The 10,247-nt window shown below is 40.2% G+C and overlaps 1 long non-coding RNA gene across 1 annotated transcript; it reads left to right on the top strand.

Moving 5' to 3' along the window:
- Positions 1-1,564: 1,564 nt before the first annotated feature.
- LOC123577399 lies at positions 1,565-6,766 on the top strand. The gene is made up of 3 exons (XR_006701826.1): positions 1,565-1,909; positions 5,178-5,273; positions 6,405-6,766. It is a non-coding gene; the product is annotated as an uncharacterized LOC123577399 (long non-coding RNA).
- The last annotated feature ends 3,481 nt before the right edge of the window (positions 6,767-10,247 follow it).

Raw genomic sequence — 10,247 nt, 5'->3', positions numbered from 1 at the left:
TCAATAGTCAATACCGACAGTGAACAAAGAAGGAAGAATATTCCTAAAAACTCCTTTCAGAACTGCACTCCCACCACAGTATTTTACTGCCTTATTTCAGCGACCTCTTTTTGAAACTCACTGAGAATACCAGAGCTAATTTCAGGCTTCCTATGTCTTGCAAAGGGCAGAATATTCTTTATAAGGAAAATATATTTGCATTTAATTTAATTTAATTAAGCGCAGCAAATTCTTTATCATCTGGGCCTAACCATATTCAACTGCCATATAAATTCAATATACAACAAGGTAATGTTTGGCACAAATACTAGAGCCATAAAATATGTCCCACAGTGCTACAGCCTAGATGTTAAGACAAGTATTAGATATGATCTTAGAAAAATTACAATAGACATATTTGTATCAAAATAGCACCATCTAGTTCCTTATGAAAATAATAATTCATCATATTAGTATAGATGGAAAGTTCAGATTCAAAAACACTTTGAAAAGCAATTAGGAAAAACATGTCTGTTTGCTTCTGCTTGTAGATGCATCAGTTCTCTCTGGTGGGATATTCAAGAAACCAGTAACACTGGTTACCTAGCTGAGAAAGATGATTAATACATAGGCTTTTAGCTTTTTTGCTTTTTAAATTTTGAACCATGAGAATGTATTATACTTCCAACAGTTACTAAGAACATTTTATCCTTCTGAGATTCCTCCAAATATATGGATTTGGATTTTTAGGAGTTTGCTTAAGATGATTTTATATTGATACAGGTAGAGGAAGGATAAACTTTCACTGAGAAATAAGTATAATGATGGTATAAATCATTGACTGTCTATTATTTGTTGGCTACTTTGCTAAGAGATTTATGTGCCTTCCTGTTTAATCCTCATCACAAAATTTGGGATAGGTGCTGTTTTCCCTATTGTACAAATGAGAGGATTAAGGCTTATTATGGATAGGTAGCTTTTCTGAGATCTCATAGGTAGTAAGTAACTAATATAACCTGTTGCTGTATAATCCAGGCAGTCTAACTATTGGGCCTTTTAGCTAAAAACAAGCTGGTAGACATTTCCCAATCTGAGTCCTTTATTGGTTTTTAACTCATTTATAAACTCTAGTTAGTACTTTTATAATCATTCATTCTCCTTCAAGTTAGCATTAGAAAAATTAGTGTCAGTGATTGTGTCCTGCTGGGACATCTCTAGATCAGTCCTGAAACATACAGGCCTCAAAGACAGATTAACCTTAGAGGCCAGAGGATGACCCAACCATGAGAAGATCACTTCCTCCCCAGATTCAGGTTCTATCTAAAATGAATTATTTGATCTATGAGCCTGAAACCCAGTTAAGGAATGGACATTGAAGTCAGCGCCTGGGATTGGTCAGACACATTTCACCGTTTGATCCACTTTATCTCACTATTGCACATTTTTCAGAAATTTGCCTAATTAATGACCCTACTTTCATAAAAACATGGATATATGGTAAGTGCTAACACATTAACTTGGAAGGGGAAAAAGAGATTTCCCAGACAGCACTGACCTGTGTGCTACATTGTTCTAATTCCGGAACTGGGAATGACTCCAGCATACCCACCCATGGCTGAAAATATTCTGGCCTCTTGCAACACTCACCCCAGGTGAAGACGATCTGCTGACCCCTAACTGTAGGTTCAGACACAGACCCTTGCCAAGACCTAGTTCTGTAAAAAAACGTAGAGTCTGTTTGTGTTGTTTCCTCATGAAATCAGTTAGGAATGCCAGCCAATAAGGAAGCTTTTAGAATAATCCAGGTAAAATACAATAGAATCTGATGTAAAACAATGGTGACAGGGATGGAGAGGGAAGGAGATGAACTGCGGAGGTTTAAAAGGTGAAATTTATTGGCCCTGAATCATCATAAGATGTGAAGATTGAGGTAAAAAAAAAAAAAAAAAAAAGAGTCAAAAAAACTGCCAGATTTTTTAGTTGAATAACGTAGTAGGTGACTGATGCTATCCTTGGAGACTCTGAGGGAGAAGTTGAGGTTTGGGGCAGTTATTTTTGCCTTTCATTTGGTTTCACTTATGCTTGCTTGCTTTTTATTTCGGTGAGTTAGAAAGTGGTTAGAAGGAGGTGATTAATTGATTTCATTTCAAAGACAAGCCCTATCTAACCAGCTTGTTTCCCTTTGGTCTCTACCCCAGTCTTTGTGATACTTAAAAAGACACAAACAGGGGCACCTGGGTGGCTCAGTCGGTTAAGCATCTGACTTCGGCTCAGGTCATGATCTTGTGGTTTGTGGATTCAAGCCCTGCATCAGGCTCTGTGCTGACAGCTCAGAGCCTGGAGCCTGCTTCAGATTCTGTGTCTCCCTCTCTCTATGTCCTTTCCCCACTTGCCTTCTCTCAAAAAAAAAAAAAAAAAAAAAAAACATTAGATAGATAGATAGATAGATAGATAGATAGACACAAAGAGACCGCAAAGTACCCAGGAGACAAGAATCCTGCAGTACTTGTAGGCAAAAAGTTTTCTGAGGCTAGATATCACAAACTGGCACCCATGAAACTGACTCCACCTTGGAAATTAGTTGCCGAAAATGGGGATGTTTCGCTTAAAAAGACAGATGCTTGGGCGCCTGTGTAGCTCAGTCGGTTGAGCAACTGACTTCAGCTCAGGTCATGATCTCACGGTTTGTGAGTTCAAGCCCCACGCCGGGCTCTGTGCTGACAGCTCAGAGCCCAGAGCCTGCTTCTGATTCTGTGTCTCCCTCTCACTCTGCCCCTCCCCCACTCATGCTCTGTCTCAGAAATAAATAAACATTAAAAATTTTTTTAAATAAGATAAATTTAAAAAATAAAAAGATAGATGCTTGTTTCTGTATTTGCAAAATTTCGGGTCCAGATACCCACATGACACTACCAGTTAAAGCTGACCCTTTAACCAGGGCACTTGTTCTTCATTACATCACCATCTCCTCCATCCCAGCTTCAGTTTGCACATCACCTGCTGGCTTCCCTAGGTATTCTATTTTAAATCCCCCGCCTTAGGCAAAAAGCTTGGACTAGCTCTGAAATCCCTTCCCCTCTGTAAATATTACTCCCTACTCCCACCCCAGATTGGTGTTCACTGCCCCTAAGAACCGCCTAAAGGAAGAAAAACATTTTCTTCTTAAATATAGGTTGGATATTATTCTCCCTCTATTCACTGGATTCTGGGTCATTACCAAACTGTTTTGTACTTCCATGGTAACCTGAAACCCTCCTTCCACTTTTAGCCACCATTACACCTTAGTTAACAGCGCCCACCCCAAAAGAGACTTGGTTGAGAGAGAAAGATGCAGAACAACTACTGTCCAGTTGTTAAGTTCCTGGAGCCCTGGATTTAGACCAGCCCTCACTCTGATAGGACCTCTGCTCTTTGCTACCCTCTACTATTTTCTAGACACCTAGACCTAACGTGCCAGATTAAATATCTGAATCTATCCACCCATTCCAAACACTTGATTCCGATCTCAGGATGTGCTCTTGGTACCTATTATCTCTCAGTGCTCTCTTTCCCCACTCAAAACACCAGACATTGAACCTACCATTTATCTCAGTGAGTCTAAAAAAAAAAAAAAAGATAGGGTGTGAGTTGTAGCAGATTTATATAGTTAAGGGAGGAGTCCCAAAGAAAACTTCTGTTATAATTAGTTGTTCTTACTGCTGGAAGTCTGCCTAATCTCTCACCTGTGTTGGGATAGAAACGTATTCAGAACTCCTGGCACACCTGGTCACCTTAAGTGACTCTCCCTATGACCATTCACATATCTAGAGACCAAATCCACCCCTCATGAATTTCCCATCATACCACTATGCTATGGTTCCTCTGTCCAAGAACCACTTCTTTCTCACAAATAGCCCTAGAAATCTGGCCAGTATTTGTCTTCCACTCATTCTGACTTTGAGTTTGAATGTCTTCTACTCATTCTGACTTTGAGTGTGTGAGGACACATAAGCCAGCTGGAAGTCTGAGAAACCTCCATTTAGATTTAAACAACTAGTTTTGTCATGGGCAACATGAATGAAGCAGCCAATATATTCCAGGTTATAGCAGTGCAGAAATGAGTAAGACATGGGACTAACCTAGAAGAATAGGCAAAAATATATTAGTTATGTATTTGTGTGGTAAGTGTTCTGACAGAACCACGATCACACTTTTATGGTATACTAGGAGGCACAGGTGAGGAGCACCTAATATCTAGCATAGTGTTTCTCAAACTTTATTGTGTTTGCAAATCACCAGAAATCTTGTCAAAATGAAGATTCTGAATCATCATGTCTTGAGTGGGACTGATAATCTGCATTTCTAACAAGTCCCCATGGCAATGATGCTGGTCCATGGACTAGACTTTGAGCAGCAAAGTCCTACAGAACCAGGAAATACTTCCCAGAAGAGATGGTGTTAAAGAACGAATAGGACTTACCCAGTAAAATAAAATAAAGGTGGTCCAGGCACAGAAACAACACAGTTTGAAAAATCATAAAGGGGTTTTCTATTGACTTTTTTTTTTTTTTTGAGATTTTTTTTTTTTCAACGTTTTATTTATTTTTGGGACAGAGAGAGAGACAGAGCATGAACGGGGGAGGGGCAGAGAGAGAGGGAGACACAGAATCGGAAACAGGCTCCAAGCTCTGAGCCATCAGCCCAGAGCCTGACGCGGGGCTCGAACTCACGGACCGCGAGATCGTGACCTGGCTGAAGTCGGACGCTTAACCGACTGCGCCACCCAGGCGCCCCATCTATTGACTTTTTAATTAGCATACATACTATTAGAACTAGGCAATCCGACTGTTGAAATTAATAGTGTTCAAAAAATGTGGATTGGCTAAAATGTTTTAGAAATACTCTCCACCAATGCCTGAATGGGATATAAGAACCCACTGAAGCCTACACCCCAAGTTCCTTAGAGACAACACTGATGCCCTTGTCACTCATCAGTCAGTGTCTAGCCAACAGTTCAGGAGGACACGGAATCCAACTTTAAATGTTGCCATGTGTGCTTCAATGAGCCTTTGCTTTATGAAGTGCGGTTAAGAAACCTCAAATAATAGTGCACTGGTGCTTCATTAGAATTATATTTTGTGCCTGCTTCTCTAATAAATGTCTAACAGATGTCCATATATGTCACAGACTATTACCTGACATGTTCTCATTACTCCTAGACATGCAGCTATGGGGGAGTAGCTAACCAGCCCTCACCATTCCAAAAGCTTTGATTGCTCTTCTTATCACCTAAACCTTAAGAGTTGTTGACTCAGGTAAGTTGACATCATATCTGTAAAATGAAGGTAGCAATATTTGCCCTGCCCCCTCTTTAAGAACAAACTGGGATAGATGTACTCAGAAGGATTAAAATATGATGAAGGTGCTTTTAAAGAGCCAAGTAACTTCAAGAGCCAAGAGGATTCTTACAGTAGCCACCAATGTAGAAGTTCCTAAATTTGCATGATCAGAAGAATAATCTAAGGTTCTTGTAAAAAATACATATTCCCAGATCCTACCAATGGAAATTCTGATTCAGCTGTCTGGGGGAGGCCCACAAATGTAAAAAGTACCCCAAGTGATCCTTTATAATTTTGTTAATTTGGGGAAACTCTGCACTGTGAAATGGAATACGGGGCACCCAGAACAGAATACTCAAAACTCTATCTCCCATCACCAGGTTCATCATACAGAACAGCACCTCTATACCACTCCCATCACCATGAATGACTCACAGCAAATATTTCCCAGTCAAGTAACTCCCTCCCTCCTGGCAATTCATGTAAAACATGAGACTGAATTGATACTATATGCAACACAGCCTACAAAAATATTTGAGAAGCAAAGATTTGGGACTTCCAATACAATAAATTATTTTTCTTCATCACTTTACAATCAACAAATTTCTCCTACTTGAAAATTCTTTGAACTTTTATCCTCAAACATGAGCAAATAGAATGAGTCATTTAAAGACCTACTCTGGCAACTATATCTTTCTAAAGCTGTGCTATATCAGAGTCCTGGAAGGTGTGGCCATGGGAAGAACATTACGTGGACCAGGTATCAGATATTATGTTCATTATGTTTACATAAAATATCCATGACAAAACAACCTTAGCAGGCCATCTATGTACTCAAATTGTAACTACCACATAAAGACTCCCCAGTGGTGGGCACAGCTACCCACAGACAGTGGATGACATCAGTAAATTTCTTACCTGGGAGTCACAACCAGCTGGATGGTCCTCTTGTACTTCCCTCAGAGAACCAGACCCATGAGCTCCATAACCAGGTTAGATTCAGACTTAGCTGCTTAGAGAATACAATCAAATAAACCCTTCAATCCAATTATAAAATACTGCTTTAGTTTGAGGGTGGTAAACCTCCAGATTTTATTATCCCTACAGGTGCTGAAAACATCAGGCTGAAAGCATCAGTCGATTTAAAATACGCCTGTGCCGACAAGAGAATGGGAAATGGGATACAGTTTTTACCTTGAAGGCTGACTGAAGGAGGATGACCCATGGTGAATGTCACAGGTCAACTGGGCAGACTGTGTCCAAGCGAGTCAGCATGTGCTAAGGATTTCTTGCTATTTGTTCTTGTCTTTATTTTTCCAATGTGGTTGAATCTCTGTACATTTAGCCTTATAAACATCTCCCCCACTACTAATAACCAGAGAAAAAAATGTTTGTAATAAAAATGTACAATCTAGAGATCAAACCATTTTACAAAAGCTTCAAAAATATTTATATTTTCTTAGCAAACAATGACATGCACTTCAAACACTTGAACATAATATTGTCTATTTTTCTCTCACTTGATTACAGATTAATTTCAGCTTAAACACACGTGATCTTCTTTCCAACTTATCTGCTTCAACAAGAAACCATGAGGGTTCTTTATCACCTGTAAAATATCTTTAAAACTGACTAGTAAGTAATGGTAACTATTTTATTAATAAAAGAAATATATTTTGGGGCACCTGGGTGGCTCAGTCGGTTGAGCCTCCGACCAGCTCAGGTCATGATCTCACGGTTTGTGGTTCAAGCCCTACATCAGGCTCTGTGCTGACAGCTTAAAGCCTGGAGCCTAAGTTCTGTGTCTCCCTCTCTCTCTGTCCCTCCCCTCCTCTCTCTCTCTCTCTCAAAAATAAAATAAACTTAAAAAAAATTTTTTTTAAATAAAAAATATTTTTTAAATGACTGTGGTTGCCAGACACCAAAGGGTTAAAAAGACATCAATAGATCCAGAGGACGAATTCACAAAGCAGTTAAGTTGCAGAGTACTTACATGAAGCAATCTTGCCTATTTTACTTCAAAATGAATGCTGTGAACTGAAAATTTTAGATGAAAGACACCTAAGACCTAAATCAGAAGTTGGTCGATTGTCCCTTTTTTAAAGGACAGGGACAGACGTTGCACATCACAGCTCTCCTCCTAGATAGAGTGCTTTCTTGCAAATGGTTGTGAAATGCTCACAAACGCTAACAACTACACATAACAAGCACACAGCCAGAAGAGGTCCCAGAGGAGCTTTCAAAGAAAATTCAAAATCAAAGTTCTGGTTCTCTGCGTGAGCGAGAGAGTCAGTTCTGTCACTAAGTATCTCAGGCCTCACCTTCCTCACCTAATTATGGGAAGCGCATCCGTGCAATGTGTCGTGAAGGATTACCAGGGGGATGAATGAGATAAAGTATAGAGGCAGCGCAATTTCAAATAAGACTTCCTTTACTGTAACTTTTCTGCTAAACACTACCAGCATTTTCATTTTCAGCCCTTGTATCACTTTAGTCTGTGTTTCTCCTCTCCTGACACCCTTTGTAACTAGTGTGCTGACCTTCCTGCTTTGTGATTGTACAGGGTTCCCTTTATTTTCATTTTCTGTTTCCCCGACATAACCACCAGCCCATATAACCACCAGCCCTTAGTACAGCACCCCATTCTTTTTTTTTAATAAGTAAACTCTATGCCCAGCGCGGGGCTCAAATTCACGACCCCGAGATCAAAAGTTGAACACTCTACTGATTGAACCGGCCAGGTGTCCCCAGTACCCATTCTTGAAGCTACCTCACCACTGGATAACAAGACTTTTATTTTCACTGATTAAGTACACTAGATCAGCATGACATGGTGACAAAATTTCACACTTACCTAAGGAATCAGAGCAGAGGTGTTTCCCCTAGATGAGTGGCTAAACTGTGGTTATCAGAGCCAAAGGCACTGGGGCAGAATTATCATCTTCTAATCATTAGAGACGCATCAGGCAATTTTTATCAGAAGCTCATAAAGCAAAGACATACACACTAAACCATGAGGAAGTCTGGAGCAATGGCCTATTTCTAAACCTGCCAAATTCATTGAGTAAATTAGAGCAAAACTCACCTACCCTTTCCCACTTCCTAATATAGTTTTCATATATTAAGTAGTTATTTTCATCATAATCATGGACAAGCCTCCCTATGGCAACCATGACGCATTCACTATGTTTCAGTGATTATATGGCACTGAGCTCCCCCCCCCCACTGACCCCTTTTCAGATTTAAGACAGAAATAGCTTAAAATTAACAACAACAACAAATTACATGTGCTTACAAATATATACCCTTTAACCAGAAAACGCGGTAACACAACTCCAGGAGAGTGAGGTTAACAAAGACGGGGGTCATGTCAGCCAGTGGTGTTACCTACACCAGGCCTGTCCTGCTGCCACACCTGGGCAACCGTTGCCTGACAAGAATCAAGCTTATTTATTTGGTCAATGCCATTGTTTCTCATTTAAGTCTTCCTGTAAAACAAACATAGAATACGCATTCCACTCTTATATCGTCTCAATTTTGTCAAAAGCCTGGCATGATGAGAAGGCAGCTGAGATTAAAAAAAAGAGCAGTGAAGCAGATTGCAAAGAATATTATGAAATTGTTGTTCACTTCTGCTTTTTTTTTAAATTTTGCCCTCCTCTGAAAGTAACCACTGAATTACTTCATCTTTCCATCTGTCTACACACAAGCTCTTTGTGAAGATTAAGATACATAGTTAACAAATCCATTGGTTACTTCACACTTAGCACTAAATCTCAACAGAAAATTAAAAAAATAAAAATAAAAAGGTTTACTGTCTTTTCCCAAAGAGGTGTGGAGAAACTATTTTCTGTTAATAAAAGCATAAGGGAAAAAATGAAACTTATCTACGAGTCAAGAGACTATTTTTATATGTGACAAACACTGTATTTTAACCAGGCATTGTAACATCAGTAATTCCCTTTGGAAACCAAATTTCCACTGTGTAATCGTGCCTCTGGTGACTTAGAACTGAGTCAGTTCGAACGCCATGCCTCTGGAATGCCAACTGGCTGTGGAAGTGTGAAGGAGCCTGTGTGGCCACTGACACTTGAGTGGCACTCACAGCCCTGAGGAAGGGCATCCTGGGTGCTGTGTGACGTCACAACCAGGTAGAGCACTGCCATTGCTCTAAAAGGGAAAGAATGTGGCTCCACCTTGCCAGGAAGAGGAATCTGACCAACTTCCCACAGGCAATTCTTTCAAGGTGAGTCACTCGTGCTCCCTGAGTGCACAGGTGAAGTGCACAGGAAGGACCACTCCACCTGCCAGGCCAGCAGGGGCCACACAACCAGCTTCTGAATCCCAGTGTTCAACTCATCTCCAAACACATTTTTATTTGAATTTCTAAACCCAAAGAATATACTTCATCACCGTCCCCAGCCTTCTCTCCTTTCAGAGGCCCATTAATTTCATAGATATTTAGGTGCCTATTATGTGTAAGACATACTAGGCCTGGAAAGAGAATGGTTACAGGCGGGGAAGCCAGAATTTTTTAGTTAAACAGAAAAAAAAACAGAGAAAAAGAACTGAGAAAGCTCTAAGAAGGAAGCAAACAGGCCCCAATACTAGAGACTCACAAGGGGGCTCTATTCAAGGAAGTCTCATGTTCCCACTTTCATGTACATTCTGGTTAAAACACAGGTTCCAGTCTAATGGGTCAGCAGTGGGACCTGGGATTATACATTTCTTACAGACCTTACTAGGTCTGCTGCTGGTCCACAAACCGTATTTTTGAGTAACAAAGGTACTAGGGTTTAATCAGTCAGTTAGGGAGTAGTGGTTTTCAAAGTGTAGTCACCAGATCAGCGGCTTCAGCATCACCTATAAGCTTATTAGGAAATGCAAATTCTCAGGCCCCAACCCAGACCTGCTGAATCAGAAACCCTGGGAGTGTCACCCAGCAATCTA

This window comes from Leopardus geoffroyi, chromosome A1 (genome assembly GCF_018350155.1).
Source record: "Leopardus geoffroyi isolate Oge1 chromosome A1, O.geoffroyi_Oge1_pat1.0, whole genome shotgun sequence".
NCBI classification, from domain to species: domain Eukaryota; kingdom Metazoa; phylum Chordata; class Mammalia; order Carnivora; family Felidae; genus Leopardus; species Leopardus geoffroyi.
The sequence above is the reverse complement of the archived record's forward strand: the minus strand, read 5'-3'. Positions and strand labels throughout refer to the sequence as shown.